The sequence below is a fragment of the Heptranchias perlo genome, chromosome 27, assembly GCF_035084215.1.
Source record: "Heptranchias perlo isolate sHepPer1 chromosome 27, sHepPer1.hap1, whole genome shotgun sequence".
Taxonomy (NCBI): domain Eukaryota; kingdom Metazoa; phylum Chordata; class Chondrichthyes; order Hexanchiformes; family Hexanchidae; genus Heptranchias; species Heptranchias perlo.
Window position 1 is genome coordinate 33337286 of NC_090351.1, and position 21325 is coordinate 33358610.

A 21325-nucleotide genomic window follows, 5' to 3' on the forward strand; every position below is an offset into this window, starting at 1 on the left:
CACCCCAAGAGGGGAAGAGAGGTAGGTGGTTTTATTGATAGGCCTACTGGTGAATCATTGTACTGGGGGGGGGGGGAAATCAGAGCAGCAGCTCTGCCACTTGCTGGGAACACAGAACGAAAAGCAGAAAAGAAATATGAACCAAGAGTCCTGGGGCTCGCCCTAAATTGGGCCTCTGGCCTCATTTGAATAGTTCAGACAAGTTGTCGATGTCTGTTGTGCCTCCAGAATGCTTGTCGTGCCTCCAGAGGCTGCTCATCTATTTCTAAGGGATCAATTTCGGGCTACCTGCCTTGCCGGTAGAGGCCCTCTGGTAAGACCTGGGGGGAAAGCTAAGATGTAGGAAAGTGTACCAGTTGGTTTTTGTAGTTAGAAATAATGCCAAGTACAAGTAAGTTAGCCCATGAAAGGGACAAGGTGCATAGTTTATTATTTTTTTCTAATTTTTCAATGAGACAAGTGAAAATTGAGTGCAGTAGGTGAGGTTTGATTACAACTTTTACTGTGTATCTTCAGTTGCTATCTGTAAATTGTTAAAAAAATCATTCTCGGGATATGGCAGTCGCTGGCAAAGCCGGCATTTATTGGCAGCTGCTTCTAAATCCCCAGCTTCACCCTTAAGGAGAGGCCAGGTTACTGAGGGCAAGAAATGACCAGTTTTCCCCTCCCTGCTCTTTTCTGTTAAGATTGTTCAGTTGAAGTGTGATGGACATGCAGCAGACATTAGACTTTATATAAAGATGAATAGGTAGTTTTGAGCCCAGGTGAAATGGTGTCTAGGTGCACCAAATATGAAACTTTATCAGTTAGGAATAGCTAAAGAATCATATGGTGAATGACCAGACCAGTTCAGTGTTGTGTTGTTTGGAATGTAATTTAAAAATAAATCTGCTTCAAGTGCTAATTAGAATATTAATCCAGTTCTTGGTTTAGGAGATCAGCCACATAACGTGATCAGCTTTCAGTTCTAAATGCCCTTTGCATGGATTCTGGATCTCTGTTCCTCCCCTTGAGCCTGTTGGAGAATGAGCTACTCATGTGAGGGATCCCTGAGGCTCCTCCATATTGGTGTATTTTTTCCTCCTTTTTGGCCCTGGGTTTCTTGTTCTGTTTTTTTTTGCCTCTCCCAGGAGATTACATGGTGGGGAGTGGGGGGTGGGGGGTGGTTAGGAAGTGTCTGGTCCTGATGCTCCAGGCATCATGAATATGGGACAGGCTTGATGGACCAGCTAGTCTTTTCCTGCTCGTCATTTTCATATGTTGTAATGATTGGTTCATGGGAACACAGAACGAAAAGCAGAAAAGAAATATGATAGAAATTGGTTACGGTCCATTTGCGGGTGCATAACCAACAGCTCATAGACATCGCACCCCAAGAGTCCTGGGGCTCGCCCTAAATTGGGCCTCTGGCTTCATTTGAATAGTTCAGACAAGTTGTCGATGCCTGTTGTGCCTCCAGATTGCACTAGCTGTCATGTTCAGACTGTGCTGAATCTTTTAAAAAAAACTGTTGTGCTTTTGTATTTTGCTAAAAAGTTTATTCACAAAATATTTTTCAGCTATTGAGATTTTATTTAGGGAACATTATTGTCAAAACAGTGTGGTAAACCTTGTTTTGTTTTGGGGAGTAAGGTGAGCTGTGCCATATTTTTACAGACTATAAAATTGATTTGAATTTAGATTTTGCAGCTGTAAAGAGTTCTGATTGCCTTTAACATTTCCTTTATGTTTTTAAAAAAACATATTTTTGAAAAGATTTATTTAAGTAGTGCATTGAGTGTTGATCATGTTTTCAGGGGTAATTAGCTGGCAGGAGTTACTGACCTGATGGCAAGAGCTGAATTAATTTGTGCAGTTTAAGTGACCAGCTCAATGAAGTACATTGGGCTAATGATTATAATCGACTGATGTGAATTCAGCTGCCTCACGCTGTTGAGATGAATAACCTCCTCCAGTGAATTCTCCCAATGCCTTCAGCACTCTAAGCAAAAATATTTATTAAAACACCTTAATGAAAAGATGTCACTGTTAATCATTACTCATTGTAGCTACTTTTAAAAGGGGTCCAAGGGGCAAGATTCACTCTTTAAATTACAAAATTTATTCAAAAATTCCAAAACACAAAACTGTTTATAAATCTTTAAGAACTATTTTTAACTAATTAATATGATTAGAATTTCTAGTGTATTGTGATGTCTTTGTTGGTGAACCATTCCTAGATATGGTTCCCAAGGTGACCAGATATTGGCCTTGAAATGTCTTCTATGGAATATATGCAAAAATATATTTTAATTTTTCAGTGAGCTCATTCAGAGAATAGCTGAACAGTTCAGAACGATTCCAGCTTTGATCTCTTGTCTGCAAATCAGTTGATCTCTGACAGGGCATCGTAGCTATGGTGCTACAGTTGGCCTCAATGCCCCTTACTTCACCCACAGTACACACTTTTCATCTTTGTTCAATAACCACTACTGAAAGTGCACGTGAGCATTTAGATGAGGACAGGATCAAGCTTGGCTGTATTTTTCCCTCTTCCACCCCCCCACCCCCCCAACAGATGAATAGCCTGACAACACTAAGGGCTTATGCATGATTAACGACCATTTGTATGGGAGCATGTCTTTTACCTCTGAAACCAAACCACAGCAAGGAGTTAATGCTTGCAGGAAAGATGAAGAGTGTAGTGGTAAATGAGGAGGAAAAAATAGGATAGGCAGGTGGGGGAAATGAAGCAACGCAGTGGACTAACATGTTGTCCCTTCACCTTGGGAATGTGGGTGTGAATCCAGTCCAGAATAATGGAATGGAAATCTTGTCATTCTGACTACTGTAATGGATCCTACATGAAATAAGCTTGGGATAATCTCAACCGAGATCCTTTATAGGTGGAGAAACTCAACATTAAGCTGACTATAAATTGAAAATCTCTGTCAAGGTGGCCCTGGTGGGAGAAGTGGTAATATTTAGTGTTTGCAATTGTTTTTCTGAGGTTGGACCAAAGGCACATTGTTGGATCAAAGTGAGGCTTTAATATGTAACTAACCTATGATGGCCCACACAAGAAATGCTGGCACTGGGTGTGCAAAAATAGGAAAGTGTTCCTTTCTTCAGCACATTTAGCTGTCAACTCGAGAACTAAAAATTCACCAAAAGATTGTAATTATATCAGGAATGAAGAAATGTACAGACCCACAGAGTAACTTTATTTTATTTACTGTTTTCTGAAAAATCTTAACATTTCTATCATTTTTAACTTGGTAGAGAGAGTACTTTCTTCTGGATTTAACTTTTAAGTTTTAAAAAATTTCTCCTGTGTCTGCACTTCAAAAGTAATTCATTTTGTGAAGCACTTTGAAATGCTTCACCATAAAGTACTGTAAAAATACAAGCATTGTAAGATTTATGGTAGTGTAGAAAAGCAAAAGTGAGTAACTGACATCCAGTATAAGCAATGTTGATTGCTAATGGTTCCAGCATGATGGCTTGGAGGGGCTTGTGGTAACATTAGTTGAAAGTCATTTGATCTGTTTCACAGATGTGTTCCACACATTTTGTTATGCAGGATGTTCTGTCCTGTAAACAAGTTGTTAATCCCTGTATGTGGAGATTTTAAATTGATGTAGATTTTCAGCGATGGGATATTGCAGACTCTGAGGCCAATACAGTTTTCCCAAAGAAAAAGACAACACGAAAAGAAAGTGATTGTATCATTTTGAATGTTGAGGGTATTTTATAAGGATCGAAATGAATGCGCAACATTGACCTTCAATCTTGAATAAAATGTCTTGTTTCTCAAAGTTTCCACACCACACTCCATCCCCCAATGGAGATGCAAGCAAGTGACTTTCTCCCAGGCTTCTGTCTCGACAAGTATAGAGCAAGCTGCTAGGAGGTGCCCGTGAACACCAGAAGTTCCTCACCCTCTTTTTCTTTTCCCTTCCTCACTGTGTGAAAATAGCTTAGCTCCATTCTGAGGTGGGATGCCTTTGGAAGATAGTGGGCGTTAAAGGCGATGAGAATGAGGCAGATGCAGATAACACAGACATTTTTAGTTTATCTTGTCTGTTGCAACTCATTATGCTTGCAGTCTCACAAGTAAGCAGTGGGTTCCAAACTTAGAGGACTTGGGCACTCATTTCCTTCCTTTTCAAGTGAAGAGAATTGAAGATATTTAGAGGAAAGGAAACTAAATGATATAGCTATGGGGAACATTTTAGAATATTTAACTGAAATAACGGATCTTGGTGTTTCTGCCATGGTGAAATCTATGAGTCATGAGTCACAACTGGTGTTGTGAAAACCCCATGGAATTCTTGTGTTGAACAAACAAATTAAAATGTAGGATTGCTTTTTTAAAAAAAATTCTGAATTGCAGTGCACTTGAAGAAATGGTCATGACTTATTGATATGCAATACTTTATCTTAAGTTTAAAAACAGGGGTTCAGGTACATAGATCATTGAAGTGCAGAAAATAATCAAGAAGGCAAATGGAATGTTGGTCTTTATATCTAGAGGACTAGAGTACAAGGAGGCAGAAGTTATGCTGCAGCTATACAAAACCCTGGTTAGACCGCACCTGGAGTACTGTGAGCAGTTCTGGGTACCGCACCTTCGGAAGGACATATTGGCCTTGGAGGGAGTGCAGCGTAGGTTTACTAGAATGATACCCGGACTTCAAGGGTTGTTACGAGGAGAGATAACACAAATTGGGGTTGTATTCTCTGAAGTTTCGAAGGTTAAGGGGTGATCTGATCGAAGTTTATAAGATATTAAGGGGAACAGATAGGGTGGATAGAGAGAAACTATTTCCGCTGGTTGGGGATTCTAGGAGTAGGGGGCACAGTCTAAAAATTAGAGCCAGACCTTTCAGGAGTGAGATTAGAAAACATTTCTACACACAAAGGGTTGTAGAAGTTTGGAACTCTCTTCCGCAAACGGCAATTGATACTAGCTCAATTGCTAAATTTAAATCTGAGATAGATAGTTTTTTGGCAACCAAAGGTATTAAGGGATATGGGCCAAAGGCAGGTATATGGAGTTAGATCACAGATCAGCCATGAACTTATCAAATGGCAGAGCAGGCACGAGGAGCTGAATGGTCTACTCATGTTCCTATGTTCCTATCTTACACTGTGCTGTATGTCTTTCAAAAGTATGCTAGCAAAATTTATGTGTTACTACAGAACAGTCAGTGTGTGCCATGGAAATATTGATCACAAATTAACTAAGTACAGCATCCATTGTGGCACTGAGCCATCCAAACCAGAATGCCTCTGTTATGATCTCCAATTTATGCTGAATTAGCCAGGGTAGCAGTTGGGGAACTACTGCTAGCCTCAGTGATCTTGGGTTAGGGAGAAGGAAAATCAGCAGGGTTCCTGTTCCTAATCGCTAGTTAGTGACTCCTGCTGGAAAAGTGCGCATGCGTAGATGTCGGTTGAAGACAAAACCAGATGGTTTTAGCGTCTTCCACTGCTGATTTATCCTGTGCCTTTGCTTTTAAATGGTCTCAGCTCACCATCTCTGTGATTTAGTCCAATTGTATGATCCCCATGCAGACTCGGTACCTTTTTGAATCAGGCTTACTCCATATTCCCCCCTCCCTTTGCTCCACCATCAGTGGCTTCTTTCTCAAACGCTACAATCCTGCCTTTTGGAACTCCCTCCCTAAATTCCACCCTTTGCCATCTGTTTTCAGAAGCCTCTTTTTGCCTGCCCCAACCATTGTGTTTCTCTTTTTTCCTTTTGCTTGATGGTTTTTTTTTCTTCGGCCCTGTAAAGTGCTTTTGAGGTGTCCTTCTGTGCATCAGTAACGTTATAGAAAAGTAATTTGTTGTTTTCAACGTTATTATGTAGAATTACATCGAAAATACAGCACAGAAACAGGACGTTCAGCTCAACAGGTCCATGCCAGTGTTTATGCTCCACACAAGCCTCCTCATCCCCTACTTCGTCTAATCCTATCAGCATATCCTTCTATTTCTTTCTTTCATGTATTTATCTAGCTTCCCCTTAAATATATCTATGCTCGTCACCTCAACTACTTGTAGCGAGTTCCACATTCTAACCACTCTCTGGGTAAAGAAGTTTCTCCTGAATTTCCTATTGGATATATTAGTGACTACCTTATATTTATAGCCCCTAGTTCTGGTCTCCCCCACAATATCATGCAATTTATTAGTGCTGCAGCATGTGAATCAGGAGAGTAGGAGAAACTGATTCCCGTTATGTCATTCTCAAACTTGGCTGTGCCACTGGGGAAGAAGTAAAGAAGCATACGCATGAAAAGCGGCCAGTTGGATGAGGTACTAGAGGGTAGCTGGTGTTTGTACCCCAACAAGAGTCGATGCTTCTGCAAAGAAGGGAAGAAAATTGGAGCAGTGGGAGAAGAGAGCTTCCCCTCCCCGCTCCCCCTTCCTTCCCCCCCCCCCCCCCACCCATTTTCTTTGTTCTTCCATCTTCTCCGAATTGAATGCAATAAATTCTGGATCTGTTCAGTTGCTCCAGCCCACCTACTTGCCTGACGCTGGTTACGCTGGCTCAGAATTGGTTTTGATCTGAAGGGCAGTTCTTTTATATAATTGAAACTGCTCTATGGTTGATGGAGTTTGAAATATAGGTTTCCAGGATTGTAGTTACAGGTTTTAGTCAGAAGTTGTACAGCCATTGGTAATTGTATCATTGTTTTGAGCCATGAATTCAAATGTACTGTGGCGGTAGATTATTTTTTAATTTTATGGAGAAAAAAAATGTTTTGCTTTTATTCCTTAGGTTTCAGTTTTATAAATATTCAAAAACATAGGAGTTGTAATCTTTTTGGAGCTTATATTGTGTAATGAAATGATCTTTGATCCATTCCCCCTTCCAAGTGTTTGTGTATAAGTTATTACAGATACAACATTGGGTGGCCAAATTCCTGTTTTGTAGTATACAGTCACTTGAAAGAAAAAATGTAGTCAGTCTTGAATAAGCATACTTGACACTCTACGCACATTAAGGAGTACTGGGCTGAATTATTATGAAGTGCTAATGATGCACTAAATTGACAAATTATCAACCTTGTGTTATGCTAACAGACTGTACTAAACTGTAAAATGACTGCCTGTTTCAGCCTGCTACTTAACACATTTTGTGTGTAATAATATCCCTGTACTTGTCAGCCACACACACACACACACACACACACACACACACACATATACATATATATATATATATATATATATATATACTGAAAATCGTTTTGTTACTCACGTGCGTGCACAGAACGTCAGCTGTTACCTTTACTGGAAGATGTTTGTTTTGCCTAGAATATTGCAGTATTTATGACACTTGTTTCCGTTAACACTTTTGTGCAGTTTAATATTTTGACATGATAATTAGAAATGTTTATATAATATTCTTACATCTGTGCAAACTTCCTGTCAACTTTTACATTATAGATTCCTCTGTCTACATTTTATAATGTAAATGACATTTTAAATGTCATCAGGCTGTAATTACAGCACCACCACTGGCAGGAGACCATTGGAAACTATGCCTTCAGTCGCCTGGGTTCTGTGCTGTGGACTTTCCTCCCCAAGTCTCTCTACCTCTCCACTTTCCTCTCCTCCTCCTTTTGAAAGGCATCAGCCTTGGCTTAGCACTCTCTCTTCTGAGTCAGAAGATCGTGGATTCAAGCCCACTCTAGAGACTTCAGCACATATTCTAAGCTGTCATTTTAGTGCAGTACCGAGGGAGTGCTGCACTGTTGGAGGTGACGTCTTTCAGATGAGATATTAAGGCAAGGCCCTGTCTGCCCCTTCAAGTGGGTGAACAAGATCCCATGGCACTATTTGACGATGAGCAGGGGAGTACTTGTGTCCTGGCCAATATTTATCCCTCGACCAACATCACTTAAAAAAAATATATTATTAGGTCATTTATCTCATTGCTGCTTGTGGGACCTTGCTGTGTGCAAATTCGCTGCCGTGTTTCCCGACATTACAACAGTGAGTATACTTCAAAAGTACCTCAGTTACACAAAAGCACTTTGGGATGTCCTCAGATCATGAACGGCGCTATATAAATGCAAGTTCTGTCAGTTTGATCAAAACAGATTTATTTTCATACACAATATAATGTATTTTTTTAAACATAAAAATGATACAATGCCTTTCTGGTCAGCTCTGTATAGCTTGCCTTCAACTTCAGCAGGCATCATTCACATTCAAAACATTCTGGAAATGACTAGTCTAACACTAAAAGGCTGAGTGACAGCAGCCATGTGTCCGTCCATCCTTTTATTCCACTTCTATAACACACAGTAACGCTTCCCCAGTAAACAGAACACTGCCAGTGTACATTTAACAATCTATTGAAAAAGATGCATCATCATCATCACCAAATGTAGAATACACACATTAAACAACCACCACCTTTCAAACTTTAACATACTGTTTTAAAAAAAAATGCATCTAAACACATTGTAGCTGTTTGTTTTGCAGTTCTGTAAAAGATTCTCAGAAAACAGTGTATCCAGACTATTACCAAGAAAAGAATATAATTTTGTAGGAATGATTCCAGCAGCTAAAAATGTATAATTGACTTCAACAGAAGTTGGTATTAAGAACAATAGCTAATTAGATAGCCTCTGCAGATTCCCATGTTCTGACAAAAGATTGTCAATCATCAACGTTACCCATACCTTCCTCTTTCCACAGATGCTGCCTGATCTGAGTGTTTCCAGCATTTTCTATTTTTATTTTAGATAAGATCTCCATGTCTGATCACTGCTTGCTGAAAACTATTGCTTCAAACTTGCTTGAAAAGTGTTGGTGTTGGACATAGCATCGGCAGATGATAATGAAGCAGTTACCTGTATTGCCAGCTCCAACTGGTTCATTCAGTGGCATTGCCTCTTTTTGTTGGACTAGTTGACATTGGCAATGCTGCAGGTGCAGTGCAGGTAGTGGTTTTCCTAGAGCCACACACAGGAATCCTTTCCACCAAACACTCCCAACAACAAGACGAACAATTTTTTTCATAACCACAAATTACAGAGAATACAATAATATCATCTGTGTTCATGTTTGAAGCAACAGCTGGTTTCTGTAGGTACTAGAGTAGGCTGCATAAATGGTTGTATCAATATCCTTTTGCTTATGCCTGAAGCAAAAGCTTGCCAAGAGGTGCAACCATCAGCAATTTTATAAATATGATACTATCTGTACTTTTACTACGTCTGGCTCTGTCACTTCAATTTTACACATGCAGCAATCAGCTGCCATCATGCTCATCAATAATCTGGTTAAAATCTACATTATCCCCACTTCTACTTCCGCTCCATCCCTTCAATTTTCTGCATAGACTGTGCAATCTGTACTAGCTGTTGTCATTGAGCAAGAAAGTCACATGCAACAGTGAGCCTATATCGCAAGACTAAGTTCTGTTAATGTCCCAAATGTTCTAGTTTATTTGGAGAACTCAGTTGTGTTAGTATTGTCACTTCCTCAATCCCAGAATTTTGGAACTTTGAAGCTTTGAATCTGAGATTTTGTGGCTTTAAATTGGCTGGATTGGAGATATTAGCAGCACTTTGACCTTTCAGCTCTGGAATCTAGGTTCAAGTCCAGCAGAGACTGATGGAATGAAGATGTCTTTTCTACTGCCTGTAAAGGTCCTGTGTAAATTAAGTTAGGGAAGTCTTAATTTGTTGTGGACAGAACAAAACTGCACCTAATTAGTATTAAATTGGCAGCCTCACTTAGAGAGACCACAAAGATGACTGGGAAATGGAAATGTCATAATATTACTGTAGGGGATTCTCTTCTGTGTTGGGGCAGAATAGAGAGAGCTTTGATCTGCAGTTGGCTATGCTGCACCTGACCTGAGAATGATGCAGACTTTGAAGGACAAAAGTGGGAACGTGTTCCATTCCCCAGCTTTAACATTCCTCATCTTGAGCAGAAGGAACAAAATCTACTTTACAATAGACCAGAAATTTACAGATAGTTTTTTTGCTGAAAGTGGCACAGGTTGACCTGCCTTCTCAACTTTGTTTTGATGCCCTGCCCTCTACAACTTGCCCATTTTGTCCATTGAAATTGGGGAATTTGCCATTTTGGGAATCGGACTGAAGGATCTCGTGCAATAAATTTCTATGGGACAAAATCGCCGGAGCATGTGCTGAGAATTGTGATTGAACATGTTTGTCTACAAGTTGATTATCTGTGTAAGCTGAAGATTATTTGTATGAAAGTTCCACAGGAAATATTTCTTTTAATTTGCTCATGGCTGATTCAGTAACTTTATAAACTGGTTGGATAAGATGAAAGCTGCTCAGAGTGTGGTATGATTCCACGATGCCGTACTGACAGGCTGTTGCTTAGTAACCAGATAAAATAACTTGAAGTGTATGACCGTAAAAGCCCAAAACTTTACTGAAGAAAAGATTAAGCATCAATTATGCATTTCTGGTGAGAGGATACAGATAACTGCAGTGGAAGGTGTGGGAAATGGAAATGTCATACTATTACTAATGTCATACATTATTCTTAATGTTATACTTGCCTCAGAGATTTACAAAACGATGGCGTGCTTATTTACAGTTCCCCAACATAACCCATTAGGTAGTCAATTCTATCCACTTGCGAATCAGTGTACAATTATACTTTTCTGTTATTTTGTTATTTTGCACACCGTTCCAAACCAACTTATTTCTTTATTTCCAACTAGACCTCCTCCAACTCATTGTTTCCAACAGCAACTCTTTGTGTTCATTGATTTATTTTATCCTCTTTACTTCCTATCCATTTCTTATTCCTCTACTTCATTCTTTGAAATATAGCCCACCCATATTTATTTTCTTCTCTGCACACCCTCACCATTAGCTTCCTCTACCAATGAATTGTATCATCCACTCTATTAAACTCTAAGCTACCTCATGTCCACTATATTATGTCACCATGCAGTCTATTCTACATACCACAACACTCTTGCTATTATTGTGCATTCTCTGACCATAAGAAATCCACTAGTACTAATAAATCAAAAGTTTTTTGCAGTGATGACACTGATTTCCTTTGGGTACCTGACACAATCTTTCAGAAGTTAGAACATGAAATCCTCAGGTATGTCACAATTTGTAGCGTACCAGCTCTTGTCAGATTTTGTAACGGGTCCGTCCCTACATAAGAGAAGATTGAAAAATACTGCTCTTAACTTTAAAAAAAAAAACGTTTTGGAGTTGTTCGTGCTAGGGCCATTGAAGCCTGTAGGATGCCAAATTAGATTATTAAAGATGAAAACAGAAAATGCTGGAAAAGCTCACCAAATGAGGCAGCATCTGTGGAGAAAGAAACAGAGTTAGCGTTTCAGGTCGAAGACCTTTCGTCAGAACTGGAAGATGTTATAGAGATGTTAAAAGACTCTTGAACATCTTCCAGTTCTGACGAGAGGTCTTCAACCTGAAACATTAACTCTGTTTCTTTCCCCACATGATACTGCCTCACTTGCGGAGCTTTTCCAGCATTTTCTGTTTTTAGTTCAGAGTTTAAGCATCTGCAGTATTTTGCTTTTGAGATTATTAAAGGTCTTGTAGAACATTGATTTTAAATTGACCATAAAAGTATAACCAGCTGCTGTTTCAACATAGTTTACTGTCTCAACTCTGTGTACAGCAACCAGTATCCGGCTGGAATGTGTGTTTGTTTATCTCTGAGTCTGATGTGCTGGAAGCATTGCATAATTGCAGGATATTCATTAAGTTCTTTAATTTGTTTTTGTTCATTGGGCTGCTTGACACACATGCTTAAAATATGTTGTTTATGAAGCATTTGTGCAGTGTAAAATGCGGGTACGGTAGCATAGTGGTTATGTTACTGGACTAGTAATTCAGAGGCCTGGGCTAATAATCTGGAGACATGAGTTCAAATCCTGCCACGGCAGCTGGGCAATTTAAATTCGGCTAAGTAAAATAAAATCTGGAATAAAAAGCTAGTATCAGTAATGGGAACCATGAAACTACCGGATTGTCGTAAAAACCCATCTGGTTCACTAATGCCCTTTTAGGGAAGGAAACCTGCCATTCTTATCCGGTCTGGCCTATATGTGACTTCAGACCCACAGCAATGTGGTTGATTCTTAACTGCCCTCTGAAATGGCCTAGCAAGCCACTCAATTGTACAATCCCCCTACAAAAAGACATAATAAGAATAAAACTGGTCAGACTACTCGGTGTCGAACCACTAGGCGCCGGACACAACAAAGGCAAACCAAGCCGAGTCGACTCTGCAAAGTCCTCCTCACTAACATCTGGGGACTTGTGTCAAAGTTGGGAGAGCTGTCCCACAGACTTGTCAAGCAACAGCCTGACATAGCCATACTCACAGAATCATACCTTTCAGCCAACGACCCAGATTCCTCCATTACTATCCCTGGGTATGTCCTGTCACACCGGCAGAACAGACCCACATCCTATGAATGAATTTTTAAAAAATCTGGTTCCAGGTCAACTATAGATATTGGCACAGATTGAGAAAGATACTAGCCTTTAATTGCAATTCAACCACGGTAGAAATATTTAATTCTATTTCACAATTTGTTTTTCTGGAAGAATCTGCAATGCTCCATGACGTCTCAAAGCATTTTTTTGCAGGGCTGGTGCATGCAATCTAGTTTCTTTTAAAGTTATTTTCTCCTCCAATCCCAGCATGAAAAACCATCCTCAGCAAGAGGATGGGCAAGTAAATTGCTCCCAGGCCTCACTGCCTATGCAAATCTGAACATTTCTGCTAAGAGTTGTGCAAGAGCAGCCTGAGAATAATATGAGGTGCCTGTCCACAGCAGAATGGCTAACGTTCACAAATGCAGGATTGAAGGTGTGAACCAATCTAATACTATACCATGACACTCCACATTAGTGCTCCAATGTATTGTATCCAGTGACGGCATTGGTAGAGACCTGGCAGCTGGTCACTTGCCAACTGCCTGGCCACAATGACAGATTCCATGAATAATAATTACCACAAGTACAATCAGTCCAGCATCATAACGCCACATTAATCTCTGCCAACTGGGCCATTAGGAATGTAACTTTCTTCTACAGTTATTCACAGAAACCAGTCGATTTTGGTGTTGGTACTCAAGAGCGTCATGCTAATACTATCTTGTGTATCAAACGGATTAAAAGTATCTGCATCAGAAATATGTAATTAGCAAAATCATTCAGAAAATTAACACAATTGATGGCTGTTCAGGAGACCAATTTTAATCATTTTCTGTGAGCAATGCTACGCAAGATCAACTGGTTTCTGTAAATGACTATAGAAGGAAGTTACACTTCCAGTGTCCCAGTTAGCAGAGAAGTGTCGCCCGGTTAGCAGAGACGAACGTGCAATTATTGTGTTGGATTGAATGCATTTGTGGACAATGGTGACCTGTAAGTGATGGGGCAAATTCTACATTCTTTGCAGTGAGCTAACTAAACATTATCCTAGTGTGGACTCTTGGAGAATGCTACTGATGACAGAGGAAAGAGGGGAATGATGGTATAAAATTGGACTTTGTTTTTACAGATCTGTTTCGTCACTCCAAAATGTTTCTACTCTGGTTTCTGAAACAACAGTCCTAGAAATAACCAATTGGGAGAAATTTGTGATTTTTCTCCTTATTTTGATTGATCAAATTTATTTTTTTCTCGGTTAAATTTAGTTGACCACCATTTGGTGCAATTAATCGTGTATTTTAAGTCTGTTGCTCCACAGACTGCATTACTGATGTCATGTTGTATATTTGACTGAGCACAAAACCACTCCCATCACCTCTGATGCTTTTGCTGCTTCTTTATGCATGATTCAACACTAAGATGAGGCACAGTCCTATCATTGTTTTTTTTTGTCACAAAGTTATTTATTTCTCCCTATTCCTTTCTGTGGTTCATTCATGTCATCCACATTCTGGCCAACAATGGAAATGGGAAAGAATCATTCTGTTTGGAATAAAGACTTCCATAATCTGTGTACCAGTTCTGTATCATAGAGATCTATCTAATGTGTCATTTTGGCTTACTGGTAGCACTTGTGCCACTGACTTAGAAGAATGAGGGTTTAAGCCCCCAGTCCAGGACTTGAGCACAATCTAGACTGGCATTTCAGGGCACTACTGAGGGATTGCTGTATTGTTGGAAGTACCATCTTTCGGATGAGATGATAAGTTGAGGTATCGAAGCAAAATATCCTATGGCACTATTCAAAGGGAATTCTTCTGGTATCCTGGCCAACATTCATGCCTCAACCAACACCACCAAAACCAGTTTATCTGGTCAATTATCATATTTGGTGTTTGTAGGACCTTGCTGTACATAAATTGGCTCTTGCTGTTCTTTCCAAACAAAAGTGATTACATTTCAAAACAGTGATTAATTGCTTGTGAAATGTTTTGGACATGAAAGGCAAGTTTGTTTGTTCTTAATGTGCTTGTAAAAAATATAGGCCAGAAATTTCTTTTAACCTTTTAAAAGGGCAGATGTGTGGGAGGGAAGTGCAGGACTGCCCAGATACTGACCCAATCCCTAATCCCGGAGACGGGGTCGTTTTCACATTTTGGACGCCTGCCCAGTTTTCTGTGGGAAAATTGGAATGGCAACTGCTTCTCCAAAGCCCTTATGCACAAAGAGTAGAAAGGAAAAAAAATTCTTAATTCTTCACAGGAAAACCATGCCCTGCATTCAGAGAGTAATCAATCTCTACCACTGCTCCTTACCCTTTTTTGGGGTCTTCATAATGTGTCTCATCAGGCGCTAGGATGGGTGAACTGGGCAGGGTTCCCAGGGTAGCCCATGAATGCCCCAGACAGACCTCCGAACTGGTGCCAGGACATTGGCGGAGGAGTTGGAAGACACGGCTTCCTGATCGGGTTTCGGATGCTGAACAAATGGGATGGAAACCGAGCAGATCTGGGTTCTATCCCAAATTCCGTCTTCCCTCCCACAGGTTAAATGTCAGTTTTCTTCGCTCCTTTCCCCCTGTTTCTCCCCCCCACCCCCTTTCATTTTCAGCTCTTTACTCACTGATATTTCACATGGTTATCCTCCTAGTCTTATCTACCTGAAGAGCGCTATGTGTGTGTATGTGTGTATTGCAGCTGTCATTACTATTTTATAACTAGCTATCTAGAATACTGACATATAGAAGTGATTCTAATTTGCAGTAGATCTGCATTTTGGTAGCTTTTCTTTCTTGACAAAGATTCTGATTTGTAATCTGTGTTACTGAGCACAACAGCAGTCAACACCATGGGCTTCTGTGTTAGAGTTTTGCAGAGAACAGTTTTAATGAAACATCAACATAGATAAGTAAAAGCCTAGTTCTCAGAGCGAGGTATGTTGGGAGTTCGATGGTTCTGAAGTTCCCAGGAAACTTCAGCGATTATTTTAGTTTTTTATCAACCGTCCTTATTGCCTGCTCTGAAAGTTTTTCCCACCATAATAAAACAATTTCCACACTAACATTGCAGTGTCCAAATTAAGAGGTACCTGGGCAGAACAACCAAACAGCCATATCTCATTTTCAGTGTAACGACATTACATGTAAACATGGATAACTTTTTCAATACTTAGCTAGTTTCCAGTCTTGTTAAACTATCACATTCATACATTCCGTGAGCCTCTTTTTTTTGTGTCAAACACTCTTGGTAAAGATTGTAGCACTTTAAAAAAAAATGCATGGTTTTAATCTGATTTACATATTGGTGCAGTTACGTATTTTGCCTACATAGCATTTTCAAGAGTAGACATTGACAAGATAAGTCTACTGGTTTTATATACTTATAGAATAACATCAGGATTAGGATGTATTGGTGGCAGCCACAGGATGGGGATGGGAGGAGTGTAGACTGCAGCCTTTCAAAAAACTTTAAGGGCCAGAGGTGACTCAATTGTGAGTCAAAATACCAAAAGTGTTCTTTTATCTACCCCACTAGAAAAAGGTTGCAATTTGGAACATGTGCATCTGTGTGTACACTCCATGTGGAGTATCAACTCTTACTTCTGTGCAGATAGCTACTATCTGGAATGTTTTCACAGAAAGATTAATCAGACGCTTTATGCAATCGTGAAAGGATCCAAGTAAACAAGTGAAACTTAATATTTGCTTGACAGATGGGCTGAAAACAACACTTGTAGAGTTCCATGGCCCAATTTTTTTACTTATTAACTATGTTGAACTTGTATGTAGATACCTGCTTCTCCAAAAATTGGAGCTACTTATTCCACCAGGTCTTTAAAAGTTATATTTCCTGATGGCTCAGTGCATGAGTAGTACAGAACAGGAAAGTTACAGGTTGTATTCCAGGTCCTGAATCAGCTGATCTCATCAGAGTTCCTGGTTCAGCAAGTGGATAAAATGACCAGGCTCCTGTTGGAAATCCATGTATGGGATGCTGTCCACCAGTGTCTGCCAGCATTCCCTGTTAAGGCTTATTCTTGAAGAATAACCACTTGGATGAGGTACCAGAGGGCCACTGCTACTCGTGGACTTCACCAAGGAGTCAACACCTTCAGAGGCAGGCAGTTAGCAGGGAAAGAAAGCTATGTTTTATATATTTATAAAGAAACACGTGCTGTAAAATTCAGTATGCAAGTTGCTTCCTTTTTTTTAATGGTTGCTATTTGAGTTAAAAATCATTAAATTCTATTGGTGCACATGCCTCTTTATGTGAAGAACATAAAATTGAATGAGGATGTTACATTAACTTAAAAGCAGCTGGTTCATTCCCCATCTTCAAACATAAATCTTTGTCCAACCTAACACATCACAAAATTATTAGAGTAACTGAAGGGCACTGCAGCTTTAAAATAACCAGTGAAAAATATGGATTATTGTTGCGAAGCTCAGGTGAAGGACCATGTGCTATGGTTGAAGGCTGGGAGCTGAGGTGAAGTAAATCAAAAGGTAGTGATTTTTGTGACTCCTTCCTTGTGTTTTTAGAAGCTTGTAGGTTGTAGCATGAAGAAAAGACTGAATGAAGTCCTGATGAACAATAAGTTACTTTCACATTGCTGTTGGTGTCAGAGAAGAGTGGTGCATAAGCAGAGACCCTCGGCCTCTGAGCATCACTGTACCCACTGGGCCCCTATTGGAGAGGTAACAAAGTAGCTGTATGTTTTTCATGTTTCTGACTTGCAGTGTTGGCACTCGTGAAGAATTGGGTCCTAGTTGCTTCGAAAGTTACGCAGTTCATCTCATTCATGTTGTAGTGCGCCATTGGCACTGTGAGTACTGACTGCGTGGTGCACTATAGATGTAAAAATGCTAAGTGTTCCAGTTGGAGATGGTATAGTGCGTGTGATTTTAACATGGTGAAGAGTGTGTAAGATGGTGTAGTTGGAGCTTGGGGAGAAACGGGGGAGAATCTATCGAAAAGTACTTGTGGAATGGGTAGGGTGGCATGTTTGAAGGCCAACAGAATGTTGGCTTTTATTGCTAGGGGGATAGAATATAAAAACAGGGAGGTATTGCTGCAGTTATATATCGTTCACCTGACGAAGGAGGAAGCCTCCGAAAGCTTGTGAATTTAAAATAAAATTGCTGGACTATAACTTGGTGTTGTAAAATCGTTTACAGCAGTTATATAAGATATTGGTGAGACCGCACCTGGAATACTGCATACAGTTTTGGTGTCCATACTTAAGAAAAGACATACTTGCTCTCGAGGCAGTACAAAGAAGGTTCACTCGGTTAATCCCGGGGATGAGGGGGCGGACATATGAGGAGAGGTTGAGTAGATTGGGACTCTACTCATTGGAGTTCAGAAGAATGAGAGGCGATCTTATTGAAACATATAAGATTGTGAAGGGGCTTGATCGGGTGGACGCGGTAAGGATGTTCCCAAGGATGGGTGAAACTCGAACTAGGGGGCATAATCTTAGAATAAGGGGTTGCTCTTTCAAAACTGAGATGAGGAGAAACTTCTTCACTCAGAGGGTAGTAGGTCTGTGGAATTTGCTGCCCCAGGAAGCTGTGGAAGCTACATCATTAAATAAATTTAAAACAGAAATCGACAGTTTCCTAGAAGTAAAGGGAATTGGGGATTACGGGGAGCAGGCAGGAAATTGGACATGAATTTAGATTTGAGGTTAGGATCAGATCAGCCCAGCCATGATCTTATTGAATGGCGGAGCAGGCTCGAGGGGCCGATTGGCCTACTCCTGCTCCTATTTCTTATGTTCTTATGTTGTTTTGGTGTGTGTAAGTTTGTCTCTGAGCAGAGATCTACGCTGTCTGTCTTTTTGATCTGCTGACACCCAACTAACCCGAGCACCTATGTAGTCAGCACTTGTGTCAGAAACAGCTGTGAGGGTGAACACCATAGATACTTCGCTTGAGAAGTGGAGTGGTGGGGGGGGGGGGGCGGGTAGAGAAAGAGACCTTTCTCACCATTCGGATTTGTCGTTGCTTTGATTGATCGCCCAAGGTGCTCCATCAAGTACGGGTATTACTTCCCAACTTGTTCAGATGTATTCCGGTCCGGGACCAGTTTTGTGTTTCATGCGTGGCTTGGGAGTGATTTGCATTCGTTACTCCTCCTCCTCTGCCAGCTGGCGATGGTGGCTGCTGCTGTCAACGGGCTATTTAAAGGCAGCTCGGTGCTGAGGCTGAGGTTTTCAGGCGATTGCAGTAGGTTTTCTGTGGTCAAAACGCATTTGGCCATTCGGGGAAAGAAGCTTCGATCCTTCCCTCGGGCGGCTGCAAACATCCCATCTATCTCTGTGTGCGTCCCCTATGTTGTGTGTGGCTATTCTCTATTAATTTCAACGCAAGCCGAGTAGACGGAGCGAGTCAGTTGAAAATCTAGCACAGCATCGCCTTGCAAACCCCCTCCCCCCACCTCTCTTCCCTCCTTTTACCTTCAATTGCCTGGTAAGTAGCACATTGCACGACGCAGTTTTAAAAAAAAAATTAAGTTGCAATTTTCTGTAGTGGTTGAAATTAATTAGAATTAATAATTTATGAGTTGCAGGGTTTGTGTTGCAGTATTTGGCATTTAGTACCAGCAAGCTGAGAAGGCACGTTATTTGAATGTAATTGCACTGTGTCCCTCTATGGGACCGGGATACCCTATTCCTCTGCAGTCTGTGAGATCTGATCAGTCGAACTGCTACTTACTCTCACAGTGCTGCCGTTTATTAACCACAGAGGTAAGTAGCAATGTAACTGCATTTTCTGGTAAGTCCTGTTGCTAGCATTTGGTCGGATTATGCAATGGTCTCTAGTGATTGCAGCATTAGAGGATTTATTTTGAAGGGTGCATCTGCTAACTAGTTGTCCAGTTGCCTGAAGAGGATCTATAGGTGTATAGTCTCTCTGGGTTGATTTTGTGATTCAGTTTAGAAAGCCAGTTCATTTTGCACAGATCCAGCGTCTCGCCGGGCATCTGAGGCCAGAGTTTGTCATTCCCTCTGCAGTCAGCTGGTGGTGCAACCCATATAAAATGTTGCATCAATTTTTGTCTCCGTGAAATAACTGAAAGCTGTTGATGCTCTTAAGGATTTTAAACAATGCTTAGGTTGGTTAAAGTTTTATTAACTGTGGTGGCCATTCTGAAATTGGGGGAGGATTCTCAAATTAGCACTTTTGTGACACAAAAATTAGTAGTAAAATATGCACGTTTTTAAAAAAAAATGAATTTGCAAATGTAGATCTGCAATAAAATATCTTTGGTCAGCTTTATGCATTTTTGTTAAAAGTACATTGAATACATGGTTCTTACTGTATCAGATTCATGCATGTACCCATGTACAATGTTACTATGTGGTAGACTAGCCGTTGTAATGAATTTGCAGTCCAAGAATGTACTCTAATTCTTAAAGTATGCAGCAAGCATGTTGAAACATTTTTGCACTGTTTAGTGGAAGAAAAATAGCAACTAAATCTAAAGCATGGGATGTGCAGTAGGGACCATCTATAATTGTCATTCTTTTCACAATGCTCTTTTATGCTTCTGCCACTGTTTCCCAAAATGTCACAAATGATTGGAAATGGATTATTTTCTATGTGCGTTGAGTGAGTATTCACCCTAGAATAAACTATTAAAAATGACAACTCTTGGTGCTTTCTTACATATAAATCTATCTTAACATTGTCATGTATTGTGCACACTTACTGCAGGTGTATCACTTACTTCCTTTAACACTTTCCCTGTCACACTTTTTGACTTGATGCAGAATTGGATTTATTTAGTTACTGTAGATCAGAGGCCTTGATGCATATGCGTCACATGGCATGACATCCTTTTTCTTATAAAACTGCCTATCCTTTAACTCTCTGAGCAACAACACAGGGAATCTGTTAGTATTATATATGCTGGAAAGAAAAAGAATAGCCTCCTTAATTCTCAAATACTTTACAAGGGGACGAAGAAAAACATCAACTTCATGTTCTTATTTCTATTTCAGAAGTTGTAAAGAAAAGTTCATTTATATTAACTTTTTGTGCTGTTGGTCAATCACATGGGTGGAATTAGGACAACCAGCTCCAGCCCGACTGCAGATTAGGTTTGCAGTCATGCCCGCATGCCTGCCTGATGGTTCTCAGTGAACAGTACAAACCTTGCATTGTTATGAATCCGTAATCAGAGGGATGTGGCTTTTTTTCCTCTTTTTTTCATCTTTCAATTTAGGGTTATTTGGAAAGTACTTTATACTTAAATAAAGAAAATTACATCACGCTACTTTAAATGTAAAACCTTCATAGTAAAAATGAACAATAAGCACATGTTAACATTTGAGTCCGTTTGTCAGTTAAAGCATTCACTTTGGACCTTGATTTAGAGTTGGAATTTAGAAATGTTGCTGTTGATTTGGAATTAAATCGCACTGTGATAATGAAAGTGTTCATAAATTCCTCTGTCTGCTATATTAACAAATTTCAAATTGCACAGTGCGATTTAAACCCATTTGACCGATGGTAGCATGTGCTGGTTTATCTGAGCTGGTTTCTAAAGATGTAATTTACACGGTAATGATTGTAGAAACTGTTTAGTTTTAGGATTTGGTTGGGTTGGAAAATTGTGTACATTATGAGGACCAGCACATTTCTGCAACTCTTTCCCCCCTCTACAATACAAGCCCAGCCATTCTATTCTATATAATCCATTTAGTACCCAAGAGAGACAAAGAAAAGTTGTCAATGCTGGTAATTGGAAATTAAAACACCTGCTGGAGGTGAAGAAAAAGTCCATCAGCATTTGATTGTGTAAAATGGATTAATGATTGAGTGTAACCTTTCATCAGTTTGAGTTTTGAAAATTCATAATCATGGAGCATGTTGTATAGGGTAATTATTT

At 40.0% G+C, this 21325-nt stretch overlaps 1 protein-coding gene across 3 annotated transcripts in view; it reads left to right on the forward strand.

Moving 5' to 3' along the window:
• LOC137344559 (AMP deaminase 2-like) overlaps nucleotides 1-21325 on the forward strand; it is a 126065-nt gene that overhangs the window by 30168 nt on the left and 74572 nt on the right. The window contains exon 1 of one of the 3 annotated variants that reach the window (XM_068007604.1): nucleotides 18645-18900. The exons of the other annotated variants lie outside the window; for them this stretch is intronic. The gene's annotated coding sequence lies outside the window, so the exon portion shown is untranslated. Of the gene's footprint in view, nucleotides 1-18644; nucleotides 18901-21325 lie in introns of those variants that run through there. 3 annotated transcript variants of the gene reach the window in all.